The sequence below is a fragment of the Pelodiscus sinensis genome, chromosome 27 (assembly GCF_052426305.1).
Source record: "Pelodiscus sinensis isolate ZL-2025 chromosome 27, ASM5242630v1, whole genome shotgun sequence".
NCBI classification, from domain to species: Eukaryota; Metazoa; Chordata; order Testudines; family Trionychidae; genus Pelodiscus; species Pelodiscus sinensis.
This window is the reverse complement of record NC_143078.1, coordinates 2,988,869-3,004,098: the sequence shown is the minus strand read 5'-3', so window position 1 is coordinate 3,004,098 and position 15,230 is coordinate 2,988,869. Positions and strand designations below refer to the sequence as shown.

The 15,230-nt window shown below is 45.9% G+C and overlaps 1 long non-coding RNA gene across 1 annotated transcript in view; it reads left to right on the top strand.

Moving 5' to 3' along the window:
- Positions 1-15,230, top strand: part of LOC142820883 (uncharacterized) — a 292,695-nt gene that overhangs the window by 243,073 nt on the left and 34,392 nt on the right. The window contains exon 2 of the long non-coding RNA XR_012897839.2: positions 11,211-11,377. This is a non-coding gene — a long non-coding RNA (uncharacterized LOC142820883). The remainder of the gene's footprint in view (positions 1-11,210; positions 11,378-15,230) is intronic.

The window sequence follows — 15,230 nt, the reverse complement described above, 5'->3', positions numbered from 1 at the left end:
GGGGGAGTCTAGGTTGGATATTAGGAAAAACTGTTTCCCTAGGAGGGTGGTGAAGCACTGGGATGGGTTCCATAGGGAGCGGGTGGAGTCTCCATCCCTAGAGATGTTTAAGTCCCAGCTCGACAAAGCCCTGGCTGGGATGATTGAGTTGGGGTTGGTCCTGCCTTGGGCAGGGGGCTGGACTCAATGACCTTCTGAGGTCTCTGCCAACCTGAGGATTCTATGATCTCTTGGCTAGGAAAGGACAGAAGTACAAGAGTCAGGATGGATTTCCATTTATAGCATCTCAACGCCTCTAGTGAGTCTCAGATCTAAGAGGTTAAGCCAGTGGTGGGCAAGCTATGCCCTGCAGCACACTGGGGCTCCACCTGTGGCCTGTGGACCCCCCTGTCATCTCCCCTCCCTCATGTACTTCTCACACACTGGGGCACAGCAGCTCTGAACGTCCTTCCTACTCCTTCCCTCTCTCTGTTTCCCCTCCCTCCCAGAGTTGGAATGCTGCAAATCAGCTGTTTGCAGCTGTTCCAGCTCTGGGAGGGAGGGGTTGAGTGAGGACAGAGAGCAAATCCGCAGATTCATGGTGGTGCAAACATGCTGGGAGGAAAAGGAAGGAGTAGGAAGTGTGGGGCTCCAGCCCCCCAGTGTGTGAGAGGTGTATAGGGGAGAGGGACTACTGCAGCCCTCTGAGATGAAGGAAAAGGCCACTCATACGGTCACTTCTAGTTTTGATTGCCCGCCCTGGGTTAAGCTGCTGCTGCTGCTATTTCAGAATTCTGGTTTGCAACCAGAGGGCCAAATCCTAAGCTGGTGGAAATTGGCAGTGAATTGGATTTACACCAGAGGGACCTGACCTCCATAGATGTGACTAGATTGAAGTGGTAGCCCCTCCCACTGGCAATCATTGCCAAAGTCTCAAACCCAAACTCCTCAGAGGTTCTTCAGACTTGCTCAATGTTTTCCAAATATCCCCATTATTTTTACTTTTTTAAATTTTGTGCACCTCCCTATCTTTAGCTGATCCAGGCTGCAAAACCTTCCAAAGTAGCCTGTTTTCACAAGGCATCCAGACCAATTTTTCAGATCTGAAAGAAATAAAAAAGGATTCAGATAAGCAGCAGAACTTTTGAGGAGCATATCCTAACTGGAATCCAGTTTCTGGTCTGGCCCATGTCACCGTTAGAATGGTGATCGCTTATGTAAGTAGTTGCATTGAATTCAAGAGCCTTTGTACAATTAAGATGCATCAACCAATGGAACTAAATGTAGGAACAAGTGGTCATGGATGAGTGAAGTTTATCCCTGTGCAGAGAACTACCCAAAACTACCCGCCCAGAGTGGGATAAGTATTTCCTCTCCTAGCTCTTAAGAGTTTTGTCCGTCTTTGGTTCCATTCTACTTATGTGGCATGAAGTTTCCAAGTGCAAGGTGCTAAGCAAAGGACTGTCCACCTTGCCCTGTAGCAAGGGGCTGAATTGTAGACTCTGATTATCTAAATATTGGTGTGTTTGTGATTGAATAATTATTATAAATTGGAATCCGCTTAAATCAGCACCCTGTGCTCCCAGTGCCATGCATCATAAATAAAGGCCTTTAAGTTGGCTGCTTTGCAGCTACCCCTGGAGACAGGTACAAGGAATCAATAATGAATTTAAGACCAGGCTGTCTGAGCACTTGAAAACAGAAACCCACATCTTGTAATACACGAGGGTATAAGTGCAAACAAACTCCAATGAATATCTTGTCCCATAACCATTTAATTTGAGGGTAAGAGGAACAAAAAGCTGAGATTAATGTTGCATTTCTCACATCTGTCCTTGTAGGTCTGTAGAAGATGCAGGGTAGAAAATAGTTTTCCAATTAGTATGGAAATTCTGGCTTGCTAGCAAAGATAAACATACTCGGTATGAAACCAGTTTAAGCAACCAACTCAAACGCTGTCAGCATTTCACAGTGAGGTGGGTTCTGAATTGTGACAGGGAAGCAAGTAGAAATGAGGGCGGCGGAGCCGTGTTTTCCAAACGTTTCTGAAAGGGCCGCACACCTCAAAGGGCCGCATCGCCAGGTGTTTGGAAAGCGAGGCTGGGAACAGGCACAAATTTAACTCCAGACTCCTTGAGCAAAGTGACATTTTAGAAGGGAAATCTTTGTGTGGGTGAATGGAAGTTGCAGCTAGCAAGGGACGTGAAGGATAAAAAGGGGGATTTCTACACGGGGCGGCCCATGACTATAGGCGGACTCGGTCTCCGCCCGGGTCGCCCAATGATGATGTCACGGGGGCACCCAGGGTGCCCGCCGATGACGTCAGGCCATTGACAGCCCTACAGGTGGGGGCGCCGATCACGTACTCCACTGGGGCACTAGCTGCCGCAGCCGGCCACTCCTGTTTCTACAGGCAAGTTGGCAAGAAAAAGGCCAGGGAAAGCGTGGAGCCCTTACTGAGTGGAGAAAGCAACCCAGTGACAGATGACGGTAAAAAGCTGAAGTACTCAGTGCTTGTTTTGTCTCGTCATCACAGACAGAGTCTGCTCCCAGACTGCTGCACTGGGCAGCACAGTATGGGGAGGAAGTGAATAACCCTCAGTGGTAAAAGGACAGGTTAAGGCCTATTTAGAAGAGCTGGATATACTGCAGGCTGGGGACTGAGCGGCTAAGCAGCCGTTTGGCAGAAAAGGCCACGGGGATTCCAGTGGATGCGAGGCTGGATGTGAGTCAGCAGGGTGCCCTTGTAGCCAAGAAGCTAATGGCGTATTGGGCTGTCTTAGGAGGAGCATTGCCAGCAGAGCTAGGAAAATGATTATTCCCCTTTATTTGGCACTGGGGAGGCCACATCTGGAGTACTGCATACAGTTCTGGGCCCCCCACTACAGAAAAGACGTGGACTCACTGGAGAGAGTCCAGAGCAGGGCAGTGAAAATGATGAGAGGGCTGAGGCACATGACCTAAGAGGAGAGACTGAGGGATTTTGGCTTAGTTAGTCTACAGAAGAGCGGAGTGAGGGAGGATTTGATCGCAGCCTTCAACTACCTGAAGGGGGTTCCAAAGACTAATGGTGGAGAAAGGCTGTTCTCAGTGGTGGTAGATGGCAGAACAAGGAGCAATGGTCTCAAGTTGCAGTGTGGGGATGGGGGTTTAGGTTGGATATTAGGAAAATCTTATTTCCCTAGGGGGGTGGTGAAGCATGGGATGGGTACCCTAGGGAGGGGGTGGAATCTCCATCCATAGAGGTTGTTAAGTCCTGGGTTGACAAAGCCCTGGCTGAGATGATTGAGTTGGGGTTGGTCCTGCTTTGGGCAGAGGGTTGGACTTGAGGACTCCTGAGGTCTCTGCCAGCCCTAATCTTCTATGGTTTCATGAATAAGGTGAATGTATGCAAATGAGGAAATAAGTACCCGAGGGCATAAAGTTGTGTGTGTGTGAAAAAGAGAGTGACAGCACATCTAAGGGCTTGTCTACACTGGCACGTTGCTGCGCTGTTTAACTTTCTTGCTCAGGGGGATGAAAAAAACACACCCCTACCCAGCGGAAGCAAGTTACAGTGCCAAAAAGTGTCAGTGGTGGGTGAGCTCTCTCCCGGCGCTGGTGCCGTGACCATGATGCCACGTTTAAACACCACCACAGCAGCATGTTCACCTCGCAAGTGCAGACAAAGCCTAAGTGAGAGAACAGGTTTGTGGGGTGAGCAAAACAGAAAGAAGGAGCCGTGGGGAAAGTGTGTGTGTAAGTTTCAGGTGGTCATGTTCGTTTCTTTCTCTGTTTTTATTCATAATCCTCCTTGTGACTGTTTTAAAATGTTGTTGACTTCACTTTATAACAGGATCGCTGTCACTATAAAATAATTACTCAAAACATTTTGGCTAGGACACGCTAAACTCAGTTTGTCATTTAATCCCACCCTCTTATGTGGTGAACCTGGCTCTTACGGCATATCTGTCATTATTTTCCTCTGCTGCTGAGTGGGCCCCATTGTGTAGAATCCAGCTTTGAGTCAGAGAAGTGACAACTCAGGGGGGTGGCGTGGGGTTGTCCACCCTGTCAATCTTCTCGCTGCGGAAGCTGTATTTTTTAGCACAATTTCTAGTTGCGTACGCTGTGAATTGGCCTATTAAAGATGTATCACGTCTTGTCCAAACCTCCTCACTTATCTCTGGCTACTGAAAGGACTCTGTATGAGCACAGAGCTGGCCATTCTGCCGGTACAATGCCTTCTGTTATAATGAAGTGTTTTCCTCTGCACACAACAGCATCATACTCAGCTATTGAATATTAAACAATCAATATACACGAACTACAAAAACGACTCTGGCCAGGAGCTTCTCCATGGACTTGCCCTGTCATAAATTGTTGTGGGGCATGTAGGGCAAGAGGGAGCCTTTCAGCTATACCCCAAGTAACAGGGACTGTGTCATTGCTCCCCTCCAGAAAGAACTGTGGCTCAGCGGGCCAGTATTTGTTACCTGTTTTGCAACAGAAGCGCTCTGAAGAAACGGCGGGAGCGCTGCATTCTGAATAGCCATGTTTACTAAATTAACCCAAATGGGCTAGAGCTCACTTTGACCAGTACATGGACCACAGTGAGTACCCCCACAGTGAGGGGGCTTGCAAATTATTTACACGTCCTGCTGTATTTCTTTGTTACATTTATTGTTTCCCTTCTTCCTTTTTCTCAGGGTGGGGGGGAGGAGAGTAGAGGGAATTACCAATCTCCCGGAGTGGATGCAGCCTGCTTCTCTATTGAGCCTGGCCACTTTGGCCAGCCTGTGGGAGGAGATGAGTCCAAACTCCATCTGCTTCCTGCCTTTCTCTGCCCCCTCCGCCCCCAAGCAGTACGCCCTGTAAGATGTGAGCTTGGGCGGCCACTCAGGAGAGATTCAAATGCTGCCATGCTGATTAGCAGAGTGCCCAGTGGTGGTGCACGTTTGCACATGCCTCGGTGCACACAAACATTTTATTCTGCTTGGGGATGGCAAAGATTAGAGGGAACATTGCCTCCTGTCCCATTTGTTTGTGTGGGGGGTTACGTATTCTGAATCAAACCCAGATGCAAGAATCAGGTGAGTCCTCAGCAGGGATTGGCATGGATTACCTCTCCATTTTCCCCTAATATGCTCAGGAAGTCAAGGGACCCAGCTAGTCCTCAGTGGCCATTTACTGGCATGGACTGATTAAGAAATGAGAATGGGAAGACTTCTCCTGCACAGGAAAGCTCACTTTGGGGGCACTGTAGTGTGGTTTAGCAGGGCTCCAGCCCATGCAAAATGTGAAATGAATAATATCCAGGATCTGCTTTTGTTGGCAAGACACAAACAGAGAAACAGGTGACATTTATTGAATAAACATTTTATGAATTATCCACCAAAAGTGAGTGAGCAAACTGGAGTTGCTCATTAACATACCATTAATGGTCTTGATGAGTGTTATCTGTAAGCCAAAGCTGCAGTTGGATTTGTGAAGACAGATCACTGGGCCTTTGCCACACTTGGGTCTTGCTTTGTATGGCTTTGTGAAGAGGCTGGACTGGCACTCAGAAGATCTGGGGTCAGTTTCTGCCTCTGTGACCCTGGTTGAGTCATTTAATCTCTCACTGCATCCCTTTGAGAAATAGGGCGAATGAGACTTCCTTTCTTCTACCTCTGTCGCTCTTGTCTGTTCAGATTATAATGTAAACTTTTCGAGCCATTCCTGGAGCTGACTGTGCAGGGCTGAACATGATGGTATCTCAGTATCTGGGCGCAATCATAAAAATTCATCATATTAATAGTTTAATCTTTTTCCAGAATAAAGATGAAGCTACAATTGGTTTTAGAAAGCCAAACTGCTATTAGAAATCTCTTCAGGGACATCATAAAAAATGTCTTAACCAATTTAAGACATTTTTAGAGGAGGGGAAAAAAATACCAGCTATAAAATACAATATAAGTCACCCAAGCTGTCAGCTTGAGGAATAAAGCTAAGGTTATAGTGTGTAAACAGTAAAGTGCCCGCCTCCTCCAGCCATGCCATTGGAAGCCACATTAGCATTCTTTAGTTTCCTCTGGTTTACAATGTTGCTGGGGAATACAATATGTTAAAAATAATTTCCACCAGGTTGTGTGTGTTTAGCTGCTGCTTTTCACATTGAGAGCTCAGGTGTGGCGTCAGCTTGGAATTAACTTGTGAGCGCATGCACACACCAAAGGGATCACTGCAGAACACGTGTGTGGGCCCCACCGGGCTCACAGAAAGCCCCTCCGGCAGCAGCCATGTTGGCTCCATACTGTGGACAAGGGAGACAGAGATGCTCTGACGGCATCTGAAATGATGCTCCCAAAATAGATCATTGACTTTAATGGGCCAGATCAAAGCAAAGAGGCTTGGAAGAGAGCCCAGATGAAAAGGCACGAAAGGTAGCATGAGCTCACGACAGGCAGGGAAGCATGAAAGGCAGGGTCTGTGAGGAGATAGCTGCGTGCAGTTCATCTGTTCTTGAAAGCAAATAAATGAAAGGAAGGGAAATACAAACAAGGATGCAGCCTGCCAGAGACAATATTTGGCTCAGAGAAAAGCTCTCGTGAGGTTCCTGTTGTAGTTTGCCTGGCACTTCCAAGGGCTTGGAGACCGGAAGGCATTTGATAAAAATCCTTGCTAGTTACCCATTTATTTTTCTTGGAATCTATTTGCATATAGCTGTTAAAGAGGCATTTCCAGGGCAGCTCATCAAGAAGCAAATAGGGACCTACCTCCAGTATAACAAGCCCCAGACTCTGCTGCAGCACCGTGCATTTGGGGTGGAATTCACCCCTGCGGATGGTGCCAACTAAAGGAGTGTGCATGATGGTCTAGGTGTTGCTTGGTCCTGCTGTGAGGGCAGGGGACTGGACTCGATGACCTCTTGAGGTCCCTTCCAGTCCCAGTGTTCTATGATTTTCTGATTCTATGACAACTCTGGGATCTGAGTAGTGTCTTAGGCTGGCCAGCTCGACAGGTGAATTTCACCCAGAGTCTCCATGTAGATCTCCCATCTTTGCTTTCCCTGTCTGTGGAATTTCTACTGCTACCACAATACTAAAGTGCTTGATAGATTCTCAGCTGGGCCTATACAATGCTCAGGGGCAATGAGGGGCGGCCATCGGGGAATTCCTCCATGCCCTCAGCAAGCCCCTCCATCCCTGACCCAGCGCATGCCGAATGCCAGCACGAGCCATGCAAAGGAAAAGCAGCATGGCCGAGAATTTTACCCCAAATTGAAACTGAATTAGAATTGGTCCCTGTTTGACAGCTTCTGGAATTAAACTGGGGGGCGGAGGGAGAGAAGAAACTGTGATAATGAATGATGGGCTCTCAGGATCCTCTCTTTTCCTTTTGATCCATTTACCCTGTATCCTGAAGGGAGCTGAGGTGGCTGTGGGGTATGAACAGAAATGAATCGAATGTCTGATGGAGTTGTATTTTTAATAAACCCCTCAAATTCCAGGATATGAGGCTGTAGGAAGGTTCCTCCCCTCCCTTAGGAAGGAACAATCAGTTTCACACATACAGAATGGGAAGCTGTCTAGGAAGGAGTACGGCAGAAAGGGATCTAGAGGTCAGAGTTGACCATAAGATAAATGAGTCAATAGTGTGACATGGTTGCAAAAAAAAGCAAACATGATTCTGGGATGCAACAGGAGTGTTGTGAGCAAGACATGAGAAGTCATTCTTCTGTTTTACTCTGCGCTGATTAGGCCTCAGTTGAAATATTGTGTCCAGTTCTGGGCACCCCATTTCAAGAAAGATGTGGAGAAATTGGAGAAGGTCCAGAGAAGATCAACAAAAATGATTAAAGGTCTAGAGAACATGAGCTATGAGGGAAGGTTCAGGGCTGGCCCCACCATGAGGCCAGGGGCGGATATAGGGCAGGGCGAGCGGGGCGGCCGGCCCTGGCCCCATGCTTCAAGAAGCCCCGCGCATGCGCCTTGGCAAAATTGTGCTGCCCTGGGCCCCGCAAAATGGTCATCTACCCCTGCATGAGGCAAACTGAGGCGGCCACCTCAGGTGTCAGACCATGGGGGTGGGGGGGTGCCACTAGGACCCAGAGTGTAGAAAATTGTGTCTGCTGCTGGTGCATATGTAGGTAGCAGAGCAGTCCCATGAGAGGAAGGCAGAATTGAGACCTTTCAAAGTTTTGGTGCAAGCGATGGGGTATGGGGGCATCATTTGAGCTACACATCTTAGGTGCCAAAATGTTGTGGGCCGGCCCTGGGAAGGCTGAAAGAATTGGGCTTGTTTAGTGTGGAAAGGAGAAGACTGAGAGGGGACGTGACAGTGGTTTTCAGGTATCTAAAAGGGTGTCACAGGGAAGAAGGGAAAAATTGTTCTCCTTGGCCTCTGGCTACATCTAGACTGCAAGCCTCTTTCAAAAAAGAGCGTCTAGACGACAACCAGTACTTTCAAAAAAGCAATTCGCTTTTTTGAAAGAGAGCACCAAGGCAGTCTGGATGCTCTCTTTCAAAAAAGCATAGTTTGCATTACATAGCGCCTTTTTTCGAAAGAGCACTTTCAAAAAAAGGCGTTATTCCTCCTAAAACAAGGTTTTCTGTGGTCAAAAAAACTGCCGCGTTCTTTCGATTTACTTTTGAAAGAATGCGGCAGCAGTCTAGATGCAGTGGAAGTTTTTTCAAAAAAAAAGGTCACTTTAAAAAAAAAAAAAAAAAAAAGCTTGTAGGACAAGAAGCAATGGGCTTAAACTGCAGTAAGGAAGGTTTAGGTTGGACATTAGGAAAAACTTCCTGTCAGGGAAATTAAGCACTGGAATAAGTTGCCTAGGGAGGTAGAGAAATCTCCATCTCTGGAGATATTTAAGGGAAGGTTAGATAGGCATCTCCATCTATCAAGGATGATCTAGATAGTGCTTGGCCATGAGGGTAGAGGACCGGACTTGAAGATCTCTTGAGGTCCCTTCCAGTTCTAGGATTGTAGGGTTCTATGACTCCCTGCAATCCTGCCAGAGAAAGAAATCAGTGCATTATCCCAGAAGTAAGAGGAAAAGATTCCACTGAAGTCTACCCAGTTTTACTTCTAACCATATTGGACGCATAATTGATCTGATATCAAAATATTTCTTAGGTTCTGAATCATTTTGAGCGATTCTCACCCCGACTCTTGCGGTTCAGATTGACTACTGCATTAAAAACAGACTTTACTTTCAGAGGTCCTCTTGCCTGTTCTCCTCTCTCCTATCTGTGAGAAACCAGGCATGAGTGAAGTTGCAGAGACTGCCCAGCTTTAGCACAGTTTAAAGCTTTGTCCACTTCAGTGGCCACCAGCATTCCCAACTTTTAAGCAGCCTTCTTGTGGTGTGACCCCTACTCTGTGATTAATGTGGAGTCCTCCGAGTCACTGTGCAAAGAGATTTCATGTCCACTTTGGGTAGCATTCATCTCTGCAGAAGAGATAGCATAAAGCAGTGTTTCTCAACCAGTGGTATGAGTACCCTTGTGGTACTTGAGAGAAGTCTGGGGGTATATTAACAAACTGAAATTTAGAGAAAACTGAATTTTTGTTTTAAGTTTTACAGCACTTTATTATTTTTGTACTTTGTACACCCAAAAATTTCATCGCCCACCTGTCTAAGATTAAGTTGTTTAAACAAATGTGTTGCAATGGTCGGAAAAAAATTGTGTGTCTGAAAACCATAGGTATTGGGGGTACTTATAATTTTTTATTTTAAAAAAGGGGTACTTTATAAAAAAAAGATTAAGAAACACTGGCATAAAGAACACCTCCCAAACAAGTCTCAAGTAGGGCTTAAGTGATACATTGGCTTTGTACAGGTCATCTGAATTGAAGTGAATTTCACTCTTTGAGTGATTTCAAGTGTGACCTTTCTGTATTTTCACCAGTAGTTGTGAGTTTCATCCTTGCTTCCTGCAAACATGTTTTGATTTTTCTTGGTTTTGTGTCTTAAAAACACAAAAACTATTTTTAAAGAAAAACTAACAAAATGCTTACTCTGGGGAAAAACACTGTATATTCATGAGTTTACTTCATGAATTTTCCTGAATGACATTTTTTTGCCTTTAGAAACTGGCTTTATTTCACACATGAACATTCATATAATCAGTGCACAAACCCAACTCCCTTTTTTGAGTGGGTCAGATTCTTGCCCCATTTTCTGCACTTTTTATCTACTATATAGATGAGTATTTGTCTTTCTGTCCAAGAACTCTTCCTAAATGGTAAGAGCTAGGGCCACGAAATTTGCTATGCAGCTTCCTTTTATCATAGCTTAAAGCCAGGTCAGGGTTTGTTTGGGCCAGGACAATGGGATGTGCCTGGAAGGGGACTGCTTCTCAGAAAACCCTACAGAAAAAAAAATCACCAGGTAGGTGGAAGGGGCTGGCTGTGGCCATGCCCCCTCCCCTCTATCGGGGATTGCCCCAGCCCTGAGCCTCCCACCCCCCATGCGCCCTTTAGGGAGGGCAGGGGGTGAAGCTCCTTCCCCTCAAGATTCATATGGGGATGTTGCTGGCTGTTCCCCTTCATCAGGGAGCAAAGGGAAAGTGCACAGTTTGCTGGATTCCTCTCGCTGGCTGGGGAGCAAGGGCGGCAGATGAACTATGTATTGTGCTTTTGCTCCCTCATAGAAACAGGAGGGGGAAGAGCAAGCAGTCCTGGTATGAATCAGGGTGGGATTTGGCCCCCATTCCTCCCCCACCCACACCCCACAGCCAGCCCCTTGGCCTGAGTCTCCCTTTACCCCCCCCCCCCAACTTTACTCCCTTTTAAGAAATCTGAAATAAAAATTAACTTCATAAAATAACACTCTATTTTTGAAAAATAAAATCATTTAAATAAAGCATGTACATTTTCCTTTTATTTAAAAAAACCTCTGAATTGAGTTAAGGACCCGAGCAACGCCAGGTAACTAGTTTTAAATATTTGAAAGAGATCAAAACTAGTTTTCCACATAGCTAAGAGTGCCAGTTTCCTGCACATAAAGGAGATGGCCCCTGTGGTATACTTCAGTTCAGGTGTTCAGATGCTCCCCAAAGACGGGTGACCTAGACAAGCAGTCTTCTGGGTTAGATCCTGAGATGGTAAAAGTCTGTGTAGTTTGGCTGAAGTCAGCGGAGTGAGTTGCACTAACTGAGGCTCTGAACTCTACATCCTCGCAGAGCTTTATCGTCTGTTAACTCCTCAGCCTTTCCCAACATCACATCTCACAAAGGTGAATTTTATTATCTCCATTTCAGAGATCTGGAAACTGAGGTAACGGGAGGTTAAGGAACTGACTGACCCAAGGCCTTACAGCTCTGCAACAGAATTTCTGCCTCACACTAAAGGTACCCCATAATCTCTCGTCCTGTCTTCCATGACTGGAGCTATCTACCCAGGACAGCAAATTCGCAAGCTTCGCAAGGTGAGAGAAAGCCTTCAGTACTCCATACTGCAGGGATGGAATGGGGTTTTCATGGTTTCTAATGCACAAAGCTGAATATTTCATGATCAGCTGCTAGTAAGATAGGCTATTGTTTAAGTCCTCTCATCCAGACTTTATTTTTTATCTTCCACCATTTCTTGCTTTTGACCATTCATGGTCCTCTTAACATAGCCAATGTCCTTGGCATTACATTCTATTCTGATTTCTGTGCTAGGGTTGCCAGGTGTCTGGTATTTTCGCCTCCTGGCTGGGAAAAAAATAGAAAATATTGGACATTTTAGGTGTCCGGTATTTTCTGAATTTTTTTACCGGACAGGAGGTGAAAATACCGGACTGTCCGGGTTAATACTGGACATTTGGCAACCCTGGTACTAACCTCCTCCCCACAAATAACAGGCACACTGACCTAAATTCAGTACTGTGTGTAAACTGACAGCATGATCAACAGTAATTAAACCTCCCTTGTATGAGGTAAGGGGAAGTAATTAAAAAATACAGTTTTTATTGTATTTCTCTGCTAAATGTTTGTAATGAATAATATAATTATAATGGAAATTATAGTTCCTCTGAGTTGGTTTTGAAAATCTCATCCTTTATTTATCTGGTTTAATCACAAACACTTTCCCCATGCTGGTCTTTTGAGGAATGCCATGCTCTGATCACAAATTGGTTACTCGTTAATAAATATAAACCGAGAGAGAATTGTGCAGGGTACAGATGTTTTTCCTTTAAAATTCTGCTCTGTTTCCAGTGCCTCCTCACTCTCCTGGCATTCAAAGATGAAGAGAAATACTTCACGATACTTCTCCCAACTTTGTTGCTGGAGGGGAGAGTTTGATTTATATATCATATTTTGCAAAATATATTGTGCCAAGAAAGAGACAATCAGAGGCCTGATCTTGTTTGAATTATGGTCCTGCTGGCTGGCAGAAACATTTGTTAGGAGGAGGACCAGGAGGGAAGGCAGGAAAAAAAATCACATTACAAATTTGTCGCGAACACACAAGTGAGTAAAGAGGTGTGGATGCAAGCATTGGTCTGTAGATAATAGCAGCTTCAGAAAAGGAATCTTGTTTCCCCTGTTCCATCTAACACAATGATGAGTTCCATGTGTCACACAGGATTCAGTTAAGGTTGCAGGAGTCCTTTCTGGCATAGCAAGCAGGAGGCGGTTGAGGAAACACACATCTAAAGTGGTGCAAGAGTGAAGAAATTTGGATTCCAGTTTAATGTTTATCATAAAAACATAACAAAACTATGCAGCTGATGGGTTTAGAGGGTCCTTATCACTTGTACGAGACCACCCGGGAGATTACTCAGTAAAGCCAGATTTAACTTGGACTTTAACTTTGGAATTGTCAGTTTTTCTCCTTCTCTCCAGATAGTTTAACCTTTTCTGCTGAGTGCATTTCATACACTTGACTGTACACAACTAGTAAGGGTAGGATTGTTGCAGTGCAGATGGCTCTGCTTCTGTTTCAGGCTCTGCGACTAACTGGGACAGGAAAAGTGGAATCCTTTTTATTCCCCTCTCCTCCCACACACACACAGTTGTTTGCAGTTCGCATGCATTTTGCGCACACAAATGCATGTCTTCACATTTGCTATGTCAACAATTGCACAGGTGCCCACGTACAAGTAACACACTGCTGGAGCAACTGGTGATGGAAATCTGTGGTGTTTGTGCATGCACACTAGACACACTTTCAAATCTCTCAGCCAATATTAAGCAAGCATGACCTGTTTTTAAATACCTCCATGATGGGGATTCCACACCCTCCTTTGGAAGCCTATTCCAGAGTTAAACTAACCCTACATTCGTTTCCCACTAGCTAAACCTAAATCTCCCTTGCTGCAGATTAAACCCATTACTTCTTGTCCTAACTTCAGGACATGGAGAACAGTTGATCTTCCTCCTCTCTGACAGCTTTGAACATCCTGTGGCTTTATCGACACTTAGAAGTTTAAATCGTAGCTGCAGCAGAGCTTTAAAAACTGAAAGTGTGGCCACGGCACGAGTGCTGGGAGAGAACTCTCATGTAAACCAGGCCCTGTAGCCTGGTTCACACTGGCGCTTGGCAGTGCTGGAATTTGCAGCGGTTGGGGAGGGGATGTTTTTTCAGACCTCTGAGCCAGAGAGTGAGAGCACAGTAAAGTGCCAGGGTAGACTTGGCCTGTTATCAAAGTCCCCCTTTGGCCTTCTCTTTTCAAGATTAAACATGCCCATTTTTAAAAAGCTTTCCTCACTAAATTAGATTTTCTAACCCTGTCATCATGCCTGTGCTCTCTTCTGGAATCCCTCTCCAATTTGTCTACATCATTCCTAAAGCGTGAGGCCCAGAATTGGACACACAGATGAAGGCGAAGCCTTCTCCTCTAGCGCAATGCTGCTGCTATTTAAGATCTATTATCCTCCCTCGACTCACGCATTACTGCCATTAGTGTTATAAATGGGCTGGGTATATGGAGAGAAGAGGAGACCCCCCCAGGGTAGCAATTACTGGAACTGAGTTGTCTAATGCAAGAGGCGGCATTACCCTGGTGTAATTTGATCATAAAATAAATTGCATTGCCCATAAACCGGAGTTTCCCCACTTGTTTCTGTGCACTCGGAGCCAGAAAGACTGCAGAGAAATAACCCACATCTAGCCTGACGTGGCCACATTGGTTTTCCACAGAAAATGGTCACCACATGTGAACAGCTGAATATTCATAACAAGATTAAATTAATCTACTGTTGTGGTGCCAGCACTAACCTTTCCCAGCCAGAACCACATGTGTTGTGGAAAAAACATACCCACGCTCTTGTCTGAAGATCCCCTTTTGTAGTGGGGACTTAGACCCACCAACATCAGCACTTGCGGGGGAACTCGGTGTAGTGGGAGTCTCTCTAATTTGTGGGGTTCTCTAGGATACCCCTTTTCATCCATGCCAAGCATTTAGAAGAACAAAAAATCTAGGGGGTCACCAAATGAAATTAAAAGGGATTATTTCTTCACACAACACATAGTCAACCTGTGGAACTCCTTGCCAGAGGACATTGTGAAAACCAGGACTTTAACAGGGTTCAAAAAAGAGCTAGATAGATTCATGGAGGTTAGGTCCACCAATGGCTATTAGCCACAAAGAACAAGAATCGTGTCCCTAGCCTCTGTTAGAAGCTGGGAATGGGTAACAAGGGAGGGATCACTTGATGATTCCCTCTTCTGTTCATTCCCTCTGGGGCACCTGGCACTGGCCACTGTCAGGGACATGATACTGGCCTAGAAGGACCTTTGGTCTGATCCACTGTGGCCATTCTGTTGTTGTTATTGAGACACCCTCAGTGCCTGTCCCTGTTTCTCTGCGCATCTGCCAAAGGGGAGAAGGGATGCTTGAGAGAGAGCGAGGCGAAGCCTGCATTCCGTGATCTTCCCATGTCCTCTCCCTGTCCCTTCCGCCTGTGTTCGTTTCAGTAGGAAACTTAGACAAAGCAGCACTGTCCTGGCTTTGCAGACTCGACTGCTCTTCTCTTTGCACCCAGAGAATCCACTGGTGTGCTGTTCTGCCAGCCAGGCTGAGCCTGATCAGTGTTGGGCTGGGAGGACTCCAGAGAAAATCCAAGAAGGTGAAGGTAGCAGGGCTGCCTATCGAGCAGAGGCAGCATGCTTCCTTTGGCATGGAGGCTGAGCGGATGTGCCTATGCGACAGGAGGGATCACGGTGCAGATGCATCTTTTAAATGATGCTTTAAATTGAAACTCTGATTACTTACGGCCATTAAAGCTCCCAGAGTACTTTTTGAAAGAGTCGGGAATGCACAAAAACATCATCTGCCCAGCCAGACTCCAGGC